This window comes from Anomaloglossus baeobatrachus, chromosome 3 (assembly GCF_048569485.1).
Source record: "Anomaloglossus baeobatrachus isolate aAnoBae1 chromosome 3, aAnoBae1.hap1, whole genome shotgun sequence".
Taxonomy (NCBI): Eukaryota; Metazoa; Chordata; class Amphibia; order Anura; family Aromobatidae; genus Anomaloglossus; species Anomaloglossus baeobatrachus.
This window is the reverse complement of record NC_134355.1, coordinates 318,818,220-318,833,125: the sequence shown is the minus strand read 5'-3', so window position 1 is coordinate 318,833,125 and position 14,906 is coordinate 318,818,220. Positions and strand designations below refer to the sequence as shown.

The 14,906-nt window shown below is 42.0% G+C and overlaps 1 protein-coding gene across 2 annotated transcripts in view; it reads right to left on the bottom strand.

Moving 5' to 3' along the window:
• The window catches only part of HS3ST5 (heparan sulfate-glucosamine 3-sulfotransferase 5), a 389,846-nt gene that overhangs the window by 309,157 nt on the left and 65,783 nt on the right, over positions 1-14,906 (bottom strand). The window contains exon 2 of one of the 2 annotated variants that reach the window (XM_075340038.1): positions 7,586-7,630. The exons of the other annotated variant lie outside the window; for it this stretch is intronic. The gene's annotated coding sequence lies outside the window, so the exon portion shown is untranslated. The remainder of the gene's footprint in view (positions 1-7,585; positions 7,631-14,906) is intronic. 2 annotated transcript variants of the gene reach the window in all.

Sequence of the window (14,906 nt, the reverse complement as noted above, 5' to 3'; positions counted from 1 at the left end):
AGTGGGTACGGAACGTACCTGGATGGTGAAACCGGCTCAGTAGGTAAGGAGCGCTGCTGGGACACCGGGAGCGTGACAAATAGGCAAGTCTCATTTAAAATACGGATAAAACTAGTGCATGATGGAATTATTTTTTCAATCAGGCATTCAGCCTTTGTAAAAGATAGTCTTCTGAAAAGCCCTACTGAATAACATGGGTCTAGGTACTATAAGTTTTTACCATGTACAATTTGGGTCCAAAAATACTGTCATGTGACTGTAGACTCACTGAAACCAATGTTTACTGATGAAAACGCCTGTTTCACTACCCTGTGGAATTCTCCAGAACCATTAACCCTACAATTGTTTGCAATCAAATGTAAATATGGATCAGCTCAAAATTTCAGGAACCTGACATGCTTCCATAGATAGTATATGTGGTTTTACTTGACTCAATTCACTTGTTTACAATTACTCCAAATTGCTTATTACATAATAAGACAGGGTCTTATATTACTTTTTGTTCCGAAAGATGTGCTAGAACTTATTGTCAGGGGATGTCTTATATTTTCCCATGAGCAACAATCCACATTTATTCTTGAACAGAAACTAAACATTTATTCAAAACTAATCATGTAATCACATTTTAGAACATCAACATTTTGTGTTAATCCTATCAGATGTTCAGATTCAGGTTCAGGTTCAGATGCATATTTTTCTTATCTAATCTGCTATTCTCATGGTGCAGAACCAGTCTGGTGGATACAAAACATATTTACAAAGGTTTAAGCTACCTGCTTAAATGTATTATTCTCTATGTATTGTAAGCTTACCCCCAAAAGAAAGCAGACACCCCCTAAAAGAATGGCACTTACCAGACCCCAAACAATGAGAGTTGACAAATGAATGGGCACTCACATACAAATCTGCGTCACTGTTAGGTCCCCCTGTGTTCTAGAGTGGATGGTTCCACTGGTGACTGGAAGCAGTATCACTCGCGCAGAATGATACCGGTACCCGATTTGTCTGTGAGAGCTGCAGTGCAATGCACATGGAACAGTGAGGGACCTGACAGCGACACAGATCTCTGTGTGAGAGCCCTTCTACCATCGGCACTTGCCAACTGTAATTGTTTGGGGTCTAGGGAGTGCTGTTTTTTTTGGCGAGGGTGATGGGGTGTCTGTTTTTTTAGGCGGCGTCTGCTTTCTTTTGGAGATCTCTACTTTCTTTGATGAAGAGTCTTGTTGTATTGTTTAACTTTTTTAGCTGCTCAGACACTTCCTTATGCATCCACAATTGGGGCTTATTTTTGGAGTAGACCTTATATTTTACGCATAGTCAAAAAAGCCCAAAAAAAATCCTACTAGGGCTTATTTTCAGGGAAACAGGGTAACTAACTTCCTTCAAATTTGTACCTAATTAGAAACTATTGCATGGAACTTTTTTCTTATTTCCATTTTTAAATTCTTTTGCTTTTCTAGATTTTACTTACATCCATTCAAAGACTGATTGGTACATTCTTCCATTAGGCTACCTATATTCTGCTCTTTTTTTCTGCAGTTAATCAATATTTTATCATATAGAGAGCGGCGTCCCTTCATTTGAATGTATATATCTCCATTGTTTCCTTTCCTATGCTCCTGCTTTATGTGCTTGTACACTTGTCTGGCTCATTGGAATAATAAAAAACTCTAAAAACCCGATAGTATTTGGAATGCAAATAAAGCCATAGCATAGTTGTCCATAGCATTGAACGGATCACTGGGTTTAATTTCTAACTTGTACACTAAAAATGACATGTGGAATTTTACAGGTTCCATTATTTGTTAGGCTATAGTACATTAGTTATTGCAAGTGAGCACATATTGCATTATGCAACTCAGATTTAATTAAAGCAGCACTGTGATTGTATCATGGAGATAAAGTCTAATCAGGAAAGCGGGCATATACTAGATGTATAAGATAGCTGTTGTAAACGGATCTGTTCATTGATTCCCCAGCACAGTCATTTTTGCATAAATTCCCCATCAGTGGATGCTTTGTAAAGTAACCATCTGCCTAACTGAAGTGGTTTAATGGTCCGCATCTCATTATAGTGCTTGTGGTACTTTAACAAAAAAAGAAAATCTAAAAGTACATTTAGTGCATTTCTCTGAATTTAGAAAATGCACTTTCATAAGTTACTGAATGTACCTTCAGTTATTTCCAATTCCTAGCTCCATGCAATACTTTTATCTGTAAAACCATTTATAGAATATCATCTGTGCTTCTTATGTATCCTGAGAAAAAGAAATACTTATAAGCAAATGTACAGTATAATGGAAATTGTGCCTTACATATAGTACATTGTATAAGAATAACAGGCTCCTGGACAAAGAAAATGATATTGGCCCTCTGCAGTAACAGTATTGCTGTCATATAGGCCAACCGTATACTTGGTGCTATGTTGAAAGGATCCACCAACAATCTAATGTATGCAGGTAAGTCTATTTGCATCCTGCTATTGAATCTGGCAAATTTGATTTGCAGCCAAAATCCTATTGCCCTAAAAAGATGTGTACAGCACTCTGATTTATCCCATCCTATTCAATCTCTGTAGCAATACAGCCTTAGTAATGACTTCACCAGAAGTTTATGATAACACAGTAGTAACAAACAGCTCACTTAATAATACAGTGCACAGACAGGTTTTCATGGTTTTGAAAATTAAAAAAGTACAATAATTATCACTTTTAGTCATTTGTCAACAGGCAAACCATACTGTGCAGAACACTGACTCCAACTGATGGTGTCGCTATCAGAAGTAATATCATGCCACTAAGACTGTGATGAGTGATGTGCCATATGTTCTATAAATACCAAAGGCAATCTCAGAAAATTAGACGATCAATGTAGGGTTAAATTAACTATAAACACAGATTGCTCCTAAGAACAACTAGAGGTACCCTAACTCAAGATCATTAAAACAACTTTTATTAATCGAATAGTTGGCTAAGATTAAAAGAACAGAATTAAAATTCCTAGCTGAGAGCCTGCACGACATGTTTCAAAATTGCTGGCTTCATCAGGAACCACTGTAGACTTAAGGCCCCGTCACACGCAACGATGTAGCTAACGATATATCGCCGGGGTCACGGATTCCGTGACGCACATCCGGCATCGTTAGCGATGTCGTTGCGTGTGACACCAACAAACGGCCGTTAACGATCAAAAATACTCACCTTATCGTTGATCGTTGACACGTCGTTCATTTTCATAAAATCGTTGATTGTTGAGGATGCAGGTTGTTCGTCGTTCCCGAGGCAGAACACATCGCTATGTGTGACACCTCGGGAACGACGAACTACAGCTTACTTGCAGCCGCCGGCAATGAGGAAGCAAGGAGGTGGGCGGTATGTTACGGCCGCTCATCTCCGCCCCTCCGCTTCTATTGGGCGGCCGCTTAGTGACGCCGCTGTGACACCGCACGAACTGCCCCCTTAGAAAGGAGGCGGTTTGCCGGCTAAAGTGACGTCGCTAGGCAGGTAAGTCCGTGTGACGGCTCCTAACCATATTGTGCACCACGGGCAGTGATTTGCCAGTGACGCACAAACGACGTTCAGGTCTTAAATTGACAGCTATTGAAAAGGTTAGCAAGTCGGATAGAGGAGGAGATTTTCAAGGAAAGATCTTCAATCGTGAATCCTTTTGGATTTTTAAACTTGATACAAAAGGGTCCCAAAGGGGCTAAATATCCGCCAAGACTTAATTGTTCAATATAATTAATTTTGCATGAAATAGTAATGTTTTTTCATGTGTATAGGTTTTTATTATATTGCTTATGTATTGTTATTATTTTATTATGTGTGCATTTATTTATGAGTGATTTTTCCCTGTGCACAGGTGCACCTGTCAGGTGTTTGAGGGACCCAATTTGGACCTGGTGCATGTTGGGATACAGCATACTATATAGGGGTATTGCCAATCACTGTTAGTATCCATGAATAAGACAGCGATATTTTTATGTCGAAACGCGTTGGTCATATGTCTTGTTTTCTGTTGGATGCCATCTTGTTTTCTGTTGAATGCCATCTGATATGGACTTTTAAAGAAAAATAAATGGTGTTTTTATTTATTCCTGCCTGAGATCCGCTGGATTTGTTTCTTGCCTTGGATTTTAAATTCATTGCATCATACTCTTCTGAATCATTGACAGCGCTGAAATAAAAACACGCTTATCTGCAAGTATTAAAACGTACTTTACAACGGAGCTTAAAGTTGGTTAGGTTCAGCAGGTGGAGCAGTAGCCATAGTCATTGATTGTTCAGATCAAAAGTGCTACCCAGAGTTGTACCTGCTGACGCACAACCTGTGAAGATGGGTGGTTTTCCTACAGTTCAATCTAGCACTGTTTAATCCCACTACATTCTATAGAGTGCTCCTTTGTGTTTTTGACAACACCTTCCCAACACCCCGATTCTTACTCAAGGCCATAACTAAGAAATGGGTTGTTCAAAATGTGATTGAAGACAATTATGTCACCTTGTTACATTTTAATTATGGTTTTATTGTTGGATAATACATAAATATAATATTTTGAAGAGTACTGGAGCACTTTTATGGACTTTGCAACTGTGTCATCATTAAATTTCCGACCATTTTGCCTCCGTAGAGTCTGTGTAACTCCTTTAATTAGCTGGTCAAGCTGCTGATTATGACATCCATCTGATGGCTCGCTGCTTGCTTTCTCTGCACTCCCACTCCATTCTCTAATTTTGTAAAATATATAACCATCTATATTATCTTCAAGTAACCCCTTAGTACGGTAGTCATTGCAAGAAAACTTTGAGATGTTTTTATGAAAAAAAAAAACAAAAATTAAAAAAAAAAACTACTTATAAAAATGTTTAGAAATGTTTTTTTTTCTACATCTTCATCTGGATAAATTGAAAGAAACTAGGAGTAACCATCTCCTTCCCACTACCCACTTCACCTCCTTCTGCAGGCTGGACTTTTGTCAGGAAAGTCTGTAGTTTCTCAATGAGTTGTTAATCCTCATAGTGTGCATTGTATGCACTGCCAGGATATTCTGGACCAGGGGGTCATGTGAACACAAGTATGCAATATGCATACTCCCTGCCACGCACTGACTAGACATGTGCGGCATCATTCAATTTCAGTGAATTGAAGGAGGCTGCACACGTCTAGTCGGAATGTGGCCAGAAGAATGCATATCGCATTGGTCTCGCCGCCGGTGCTGGGGAATCCAGACAGCGTGTGCTGTGAGGAGTCGCCAGTCTGCAATCACACAGACTGACTGAAAACTTTATGGTTAAACCTGGACAACCTCTTTAAGAAAACATAAGATGCAATCTGATTACTTCAAACTTTACAATATCACTTGGATCAGCCGCCATTACTGCCTTGCCAGACTGAGGGCAGAGGTTCTTCTAATCAAAGAAGTCTCCATTGAGTACTTTCTCCTTATTCATATCAATTTGTCTATTTTACAACATTTCCCTAAGTTAACTGCTGTCATCTTCCATTTTTTTTGTGGCAAAGGACAGCTTTACTGACGACCTTTAATACATCCTACGTTTCATTGTTTAATTATATTTTCCAGAACACTTACAACAGCTGCCATCATGAAGGACCGTATAATAACCCAAGCAGCCATATAAACAAGTAGCACACTAACTCTACAGTGTGACTAGAGCCGAGCTATCAATAAAATATATAACAAACACTGACACTGATGTGTCCCGCAGGATAAAGTAAAGCCTATGAAATGCACTTAAAAAGAAGGATATCCCGAGACAGCCCTACTCGTATTAAAAGAAGACACGTAATATTCATTTTGGAGGTTATCCGCCAAAGCATTATTTGAAATATTATGGCACAGGAAATATAAGTAATAACATATTGAGTTTGAGAAAATGAATATTTGATTTTCATATTGATTCATCACAAAAACATTATCCATTAGAATGAAAAGTTGCCTAAATGGGTTACAATATAAAGATGCCAAACTATTTCATTGAAGCTATGTAAATTTGCCAAACATCCTCATGAATAAGTTACAATAATGCATAATCATAGCAGCTAATGTCTTTTCTTACACCGTTCATTTAGCTGCTGTCTATAAGATTAAAATTGTCCATAAAAATAATATTGTGCACTTTTTTTCAACTCTCCCCTCCATCTAATTCTTCACTGGAGAATGCATCATGTCTACTGAGCTACAATTGTACTTCTAAACTCTTAGAAATGGACACTATTTCAGGGATTAGATAAAACTACTATAGTGCACAAATTTTCACACCTGGTGTGTAACGCCTGCCTGGAGCCACAGACTCAGACTAGCTGTAAAGGGAGGCTAGAGGAAAGCCGCTCACAAAGCAGGATCCCGAGAACTCTGCAACCCTTTAACCCCTATACAGGGATTTGGAATTATACAGAGCCCCAGATATCTCCACTTATGGTAGGCTGTAGTCCGTGGTATTCAGGCAGGGTCTTAAACCAGGAAATGCAATACAGGAACAGAATCAGCAGGCAAGGGTATAGTAAGGACACAAAGCAGAGGTCAAATCCGGAACTGGCAGCAAGGCACAAAAACGACAAGCAGGAGGGTAGTCAGAAAACAAGCAGAGGTCAGCACACAGGAATCACTATACAAACAGAACAGGAACCAGGAATACATAACTATCTCTGGCAGTGGTCAGCAGACAGGAGGGGGAATATGAAGGGTTTGGTGTCTTCCAATTGGTTGTAGCTAAATGATGGTAACTTCAGCTGGAAGACACATACCACTTACAGTCAGCCAGTGGTACTGTAGATCCCATGGAAACCAAACCCAGTAGATGAGCAGAGCCTGCACCCACCAGCGCCACTGGTATCGACTCCTCTCCCACCACCAGCACTATCCACGGCAGGAACATGGTGTCACCCGGTGATTGAAGCAGAAGTTGATGGAGGGGACATAACATGGTGTCTCTATGTCACTGCAACAATACATGTTGCAATAGGAAAAATGTATTACTTAAAGGGATTGTCCAGGCAACATCAACATTTTGTCATTGGCTTGGTATGTTAATAAACAACAAACAAAGCTATATTCTCCTATTGGCACTCATTGGGATCCAGCGCAGGCCGCTCCATTGTCTACATGTATACCCTGAATAAGTGTTTATACCAATCAAAGTGGTTCAATTACAGCAAACTGTGATTGGCTGCTATTGGCTGCCATGCAAGTTGTGTTTGTTTGCCATTGTCAGGTGTCTTTAGCAGTGCAACTTCACTAACATCACTGATGACGTACTGCTGAAGACACCTGATCATGGCAGCCAATCATACATCGCAGGAGTCCTGCTTTATTTATTGTTTTTCAACTTTCCAAGCCAACAGTAGAATTTTAATTTTTCTGGGACCACCCCACTAATTTATATAGCTCTTATTTTTTATGTTCCCATGGCAAATTGGAACCAAAATGGGGCCGGCGTGGGTGTAACTGTTTGGAGACCCAGAGGTTAAGGGGACAACTTAGAAATAAGAATAGGGAATAACAAGTTAGTAGATTGTTTATCTATCACTATGTGAGTTCTTAGATATATAGAGTTATTATCCATACCTTGCATTATTGCTACTTGTGCAGCTGTTTCAATTTAAAGGGAACCTGTCAAATAAAAAAAAAATATTAATTTCCATATGGTGTTAATCTGTTAGTTCATAGTGTTCTAAAGCTGTGCGGTTCTGCACTAATGCACTGCAGAACCAGCTGTCAATCAGTGTTGGGGGCGTGGTTACAGCTGCCACTCACTATGCACAGATGGTGACTGTAGCTGCACCGGCCACTCCCCTATGACTGAATAAAGATCATTTTCTCCTGACAGTGGGGCTTTCAATGTGGCAGCTAGACAGCTATAGAACGCTATTAACCAGCAGATTAACCATATATCTGCAAGTTTCTTGTGGGCTTTTTTTTACAAGCATTTTAGACTGAAGATTGTTCTGATTAAGCTCATTAATCCAGTATTATAGGGGACAGATGTATGTCAGGATGGATCCACAATGGTTCCAAAGTCAGACATATTCAAAAATGTATTAAAAATATTATTTTATGCTTTTCTGATAATTATACAGTTTGCTTTCACTAGCTGAAAGAGACCCACTTCATTTTGCAACCTGGCCCTAACTTTTCTACTGATGCCCCTGATCACAGAGGGCAAAGGAGCAGCTGAAGGCTAACACATCTTTATACTCCTGCGTCCTGCGACAATTCATTCTGTCTGCCCTGGATCTGGATATTGTACTTTAACTGAGCTATGTTAATAAAAGTAAGAAAAATATATGGATAATGATATTGATCTACATCAATAATAAGTCTGAATACGACTGCAGCAAAGACAGGAAAATAACAAATAATATGATGATGAACAGAAAAGGGAGCTACAAATTTTGCGACTATAATTTAATGCATTTGAAACATAGAGTTTAACAAATATGTAAGGTATACTCAATGTCATTAATTTAAAGGGGTTGTCCACTACTTTTACATGAATGGCCAATCCTTAGGATAGGTTATCAATATCTGATCAGCCGGGTATGACCCCCCGCACCCTTGCCGATCAGCTGTTCTTGCTCCCGGCGGCAGCAGGCAGTCAGAAATGCTCAACTCGCCGGAGTTCTCCGTCTTCTCATAGTGGCCACTCCGGTGTACTGTACATCTGCCTCCTATTGATATGAATGGGAGGAAGATGTGCAGTACCTGGCCGCGGCCACTATCAGATGGGTAGGCAGCTCTGAAACTGAGTATTTCCGGCTGCCTGCTGCCGCCAGGACCGAGAACAGTTGATCGGCGGGGGTTCTGGGTGTCGGACCCCAGTTAATCAGACATTGATGATCTATCCTAAGGATAGGCCATCAATGTAAAAGTAGTGTGCAACCCTTTCAACACTTCTATAATGTCTAGTGTAATTTTGAAGCCCCCGATTACAATCTAATGTGTGGCTGCATGAGAAGACAATTGGACATGTTGGATTTTAACATGTCTGATCCTGTCTGTGTTTAGATTATGTGAAAAAATATGAGCTGTAGATTTCATATGTACTTTACAATTTAACCTGTCAGAATTAAGTAAAAACTGATAGTATGATAAATGTATAGATTTTATACGTTGTTCTATGCCATGCATATATCATATTTATGCCATTATTTCCCGTTACTTGCCCCGTAATCTCAGTACTTTCACTGTCTTTACTTCAAATGATTTCTCATTATGAGCTTCTTCACTACTTATCCTGAAAGCCCGTTCTGAAGGTTTTAACTCTCCAGATTGTTCTCGGTGCTGCTATATTTATAAAATGCTTGTATCACATATTTCTCTCTATTGACTAGAAAGCTAGACAGACAGTCTGAACTGTTCCAATTCCCTAAGATTCCCAAATCGTTGACTCGTGCTAGTTCTGAAGCCTGGAGAACTGAGATACGTTATTGTTTGTCATTTTATTTCTTGTATTTTTTTTTTATATTACACAGGAATTTAATCCCAGTCTAGTACAAGCAACCTTTCTTATTTCATTCCTTTGTTGGAATTTACGCTTTACCTGTATATTATTTTATCTGGCATTCATAAAGAGCCTATACTATGAATCTTTGCCAATAGAGCTAATTATGGATCTGTGCTGTGATAACACTAAGGGGTACTTTGTACACTACGACAACGCAAGCCGATTGCAGCGATGTCGCACGCGATAGTCCCCGCCCCCGTCGCAGCAGCGATATCTTGTGATAGCTGCCGTAGTGAACATTATCCCTACGGCAGCTTCACATGCACTTACCTGCCCTGCGACGTCACTCTGGCCGGCGACCCGCCTCCTTCCTAAGGGGGCGGGTCGTGCGGCATCACAGCGACGTCACACGGCAGGCGGCCAATAGAAGCAGAGGGGCGGAGATAAACGGGATGTAAACATCCCGCCCACCTCCTTCCTTCCGCATAGCTGGTAGAGGCAGGTAAGGAGATGTTCCTCGCTCCTGCGGCTTCACACACAGCAATGTGTGCTGCCGCAGGAACGAGGATCAACATCGTACCTGTCGCTGCAGCAACATTATGGAAATGCCTGACACTACACCGATGATACAATTTTGACACTTTTGCGCTCGTTAATCGTAGTAAAAATGATTCACATACTCCGATGTCGACAACGACGCCGGATGTGTGTCACTTTCGATTTGACCCCCACCGACATCGTAGCTGCGATGTCGTAGTATGCAAAGTACCCCTAAGTCTTTATTTTATCAGCAGCAATGAGATTTTAGAATAAAATGTACATTATTGTAGTAAAAAGATTTTTCAGTGAAGGAATGTTTTTTTTTTATAAATGCAGAATAAAAAAAATACAATAATAATCATAACTTACTTCCCCATACTTGCTAAGCTGTCCTTTATGACACGCCACCACTGTAGCCAATCACTGACCTGTAAAGGTGATCCATTACAACAAGTGATTGACTGCAGCAGTAATATGCCCTTGTCAGTAGATCACTGATGCAGCAAGACATAAAGAAACCAGTAAAGGAATGAGAGGCTTTTGAAAGGGAACAGTGGAAGATTAGTATGGTGAGTGTGACCTATTTTACTATTTTCACTAATTCCAAGACGTAAAATTTTTTGGCTGGGCAACTCCTTTAAGTAAAAAAATAATTTAATTATGTAAATTGTAAATCTAGAAAGACAGAGAATTGCATTTGTTGTTATTGCATTTCAGAAACAATTCATTGAAAATTTAATTCATATTATCTATCTATCTATCTATCTATCTATCTATCTGTCTGTCTGTCTGTCTGTCTGTCTATCTAGATATGGTTACACTTAAACTGTGACAGACAGGATAAAAAGAAAATCATGAAAGTCACATTGTATGATTTTTAAATAATTATTATTTTATTGCATGAAATAAGTATTTGATCACCAACCAACCACCAAAAATTCTGGCTCTCACAGACGTGTTATTTTTTCTTTAAAGTGAACCTGTCAGGTGCAATATGCACCCAGGACCACGAGCAGTTCTGGGTGCATATTGCTAATCCCTGCCTAACTGCTCCAGCCTATAGTAGCATAGATAAAGAGATCTTTAGAAAAAGTATTTCTAAAGATTTTTAATAAAATGATAATGAGGCCAGGGACTAGTCCCAAGGGTGTTATATCCCCTGACTAGTCCGCCCTCTTAACATGGTAGCACGCCCACAGGGGCATGCTAAGATGCTACTGAATGCAGCATCACCAGCGGTGACGTGCGTACCTATGCCAGGGACTTCTAAACAGTGTTGATAGCGGACGCAAGTACACACGTGCTACCATGCTAAGAGGGCGGACTAGTCAGTGCAAGCAATGCCCTTGCGACTAGTCACTGGCCTCATTAGCATATGATAAAAGCTCTTTAGAAATGCTTATTCTAAAGATCTCTTTATCTATGCTACTAGATGCTGGGATGGTGAGGCAAAGGTTAGCAATATGCACTCAGAAATGCTTGTGGTTCTGGGTGCATATTGCACCGGATAGGTTCCCTTTAAGAGGCCCTCCACCATTGCCAAGACCAAAGAGCTGTCAAGGACACCAGGGACAAAATTGTACACCTGCACAAGGCTGGGATAGGCTACAGGACAATAGGCAAGTCGCTTGGTGAAAAGGCAACAATTGTTGGTGCAATTATTAGAAGATGGAAGAAACACAAGATTACTGTCAATCTGACTCGGTCTGGGGCTTCATGCAAGATCTCACCTTGTGGGGTAAGGATGATTCTGAATCAGCCCAAAACTACACAGGAGAACCTGGTCAAAGACTTGAAGAGAGCTGGGACCAAAGTCTCAAAGTTTACCATTAGAAACACAATACACCATCAAGAATTAAAATACTGCAGGACACACAAGGTCCCCCTGCTCCCGCCAGCACATGTCCAGGCCCATTTGAAGTTCACCAATGACTAACTGAGGAGGCATTAGAGAAGGTCATGTGGTCAAATGAGACCAAAGTAGAACTTTTTGGTATCAACTCCACTCGCTGTGTTTGGAAGAAGAGGACGGATGAGTACAACCCCAAGAACATTTTCCCAACCATGAAGGTGGAAACATCATACTTTGGGGGTGCTTTTATGCAAAGGGGACAGAACAACTGCACCCTATTGATGGGAGGATGGATGGGGTCATGTATCATCGGATTTTGGCCAACAACCTCCTTTACTGAGTAAGCGCTTAGAAGATAGGTCATGGGTGAGTCTTCCAGCGTGACAATGACCTGAAATTCACAACCATAGAAAGCTTTTGGGGGAGATGAAACTCAATGTTGCCCAGCGACAGCCCCGAAACCTGAAAGATCTAGAGAAGATCTGTATGGAGGAGGCCAAAATCCCTGCTTCAGTGTTTGAAACTTTGTCAAGAACTAAAGGAAACATCTATTAAAAAAAGATCTTATCTGCCATAGCAGACAAGCAGAACAACAAACCTCCCCTCCCCATGTAGTCACAAACCTGCCCACCCACACATACATAATCGGGAAAAGGCTTGTCAATGGCAGCCAATGTAAGAAGACTATGCACTGCTACATCTGACACGTTGGGTCAATTACCTGCAACAGGATGAGAAACTGAAAGAGACATACATGGCATACCTCAAAACCAGACACAGTCAATCAAAATATTGATATACCATACCAACCACCAAGAACACTCTGAAATGATAGTATCAAGATGTCTAATTTATTGGTAACAAGATAGAAGTCTGCCGGGCGTCTGATGTAGTGACAGTGGACACAGGTACGCGCATCACCACTGATGACGCTAGACAATGGGCATTGAATAGCATGTTAGTATGCCTTTGTGGGCGTGCTAACATGCTAAGAGGACCGAGAGAGTGCAGGAACTAACGCCCTTGGGACTAGTCCCTGCGCTCATTAGCATATCATAAGGGATCTTTAGAAATACTTATTCTAAAGATCTCTATATGTATGTTACTAGATACAGGGACGATTAGGCAGGGATTAGCAATATGCACCCAGAATTGCTCGTGGTTCTGGATGCATATTGCACGTGACAGGTTCCCTTTAAAATTCTGTCTACATAGATATTGATATTCAAAGTGAAGCTGTTGACATTTTACATAGTTGGACAACTCTTCAAAGGTGACATGTGTGGCGCCCTGGACTAGCCAGGTCGTCACAGGTACTGCAACAACACATCTCACACCCCGAGATAGGCACATCAGCCAGACACCAAATCCTTGTTGCCTCCCTCCAGGGGCTGATGTCTACACTAGGTGGGGTGGAGCCAGGCGGTTGGCCCCACCCACTGAGGAGTTCACAGTCCTGGAGGCGGGAAAGGAAGGCAGTTGAGTAAGGGAGGTCAAAGAGTGAGGAGTAAAGTGGTAGTAGAGGAGCAGACTGACCGTGTCCGGGTACGTGGCCCGGGCACCATGAGCAAGGTTGGCAGACGGTGGTGGCCGTCTGCAGGAGAGGCAGATCAACGCGGAACCGTAGGACCGGGGACGGGCGGTGGCCCGCCGGTACCGAACCGGGGAGCGAAGTGAAGCCAGCACAAACCGGCAGGGCCTGCGGACCCCGACCAGGCTTGCAGTCGCCGTTAAACAGGTCAAATCCGTTAGTGACCGGAACCCCAGGGGTTTCCAAACAGCCAAGACCCGATTGAAGGCAACCGCCCAAACAGCGAAAGGGAAATATAGCTACCGCCACAGCTAGAGTTCCCAGGGCCGGAGCCTGCGGACAAAAGGGCTCCTCCGGCATATATCCAAGCGGGGAGTGGGTTACTGGTGGGAAGCCATCGGGACCGAAGTTACACAAGAGGTGCAGGGAAAGGGAGCCACCACCAACCGTCCGGGAGAAACCACAGCAGCTGGCTGCGGGACCCGTCCATCCAGCCGTTTGTTTTACCAGAGACTCTGCATCCATTCTTGGCTGAGTGAGTACCACCGTGCCATCTGGCACCGCGCTGCCCCCGCGACCCTGCACCTCACCAACCGCGCCCTCCCCGCCTCACCCTACCGGGCCCCGGGACAACCAACCCCTACCCACGGAGGGGGAAACAACATCCCAGCTGCTCCCTGCCGTCACTCCCGGGATCCCCGTCACCAGCAGCGGTGGTGCCCCAACCTCACCACAATCCGTGGGTGGCATCACGGACCAAATCCCCAAACCACCCCTTTCACTCACGGGCGAGGAGCGCCGCTCGAGTCCCCGGATCCGGCCCACCGCTCGAGCCACCGAGCAGCAGCAGCGCCGGACCTGAGCGTGGTGAGTGCAGCGCCCTCCCCGCCCGCGACACATGTCTTTATGATTCATGGGAACACTATAAAAAGAGGGTGTCTGGGGATATTCAATGAATAGATAGCCAAATTAATTTTTACTGATCAGAACTGACATTTTGATCTCTACCAATATACTTTTCAATTACAACATAAAATAAACAAGTGGGCAATTTTGTATCATATTTAAGATTTTTTAGATTATGAAGACACGTCTTTGTATTGACACTTATTTATAATAATGAGATTGCCTCCTTTGTTTGCCGATGTAATTACTATGCCAGTATTAGTCAAGCAATACGATCAGGGAGCCATCCAAATAGCTCCAATTTTTTTCTGAAGCAGGTCAATGATGCTAAACATACACACAATGTCATTGTGAACTATCTTCAATGAAAAGAAGAAAAACAAGTCCTAGAAGTGATGGACACAGAATCTTAGTCTTAAAATCATAGAGTTTGTCTGGGACTCATACAAAGAGACAGAAGGAATTGCCCAAGCCTAAATCTACAGAAGACCTATGGTTAGTTCTCCAAGATGTTTGATACAACCTACCTATTAAGTGTATGTAGAAGAATTGATGCTGTTTTGAAGGCTAAGGGGCACTTTGCACGCTGCGACATCGCAGGCCGATGCTGCGA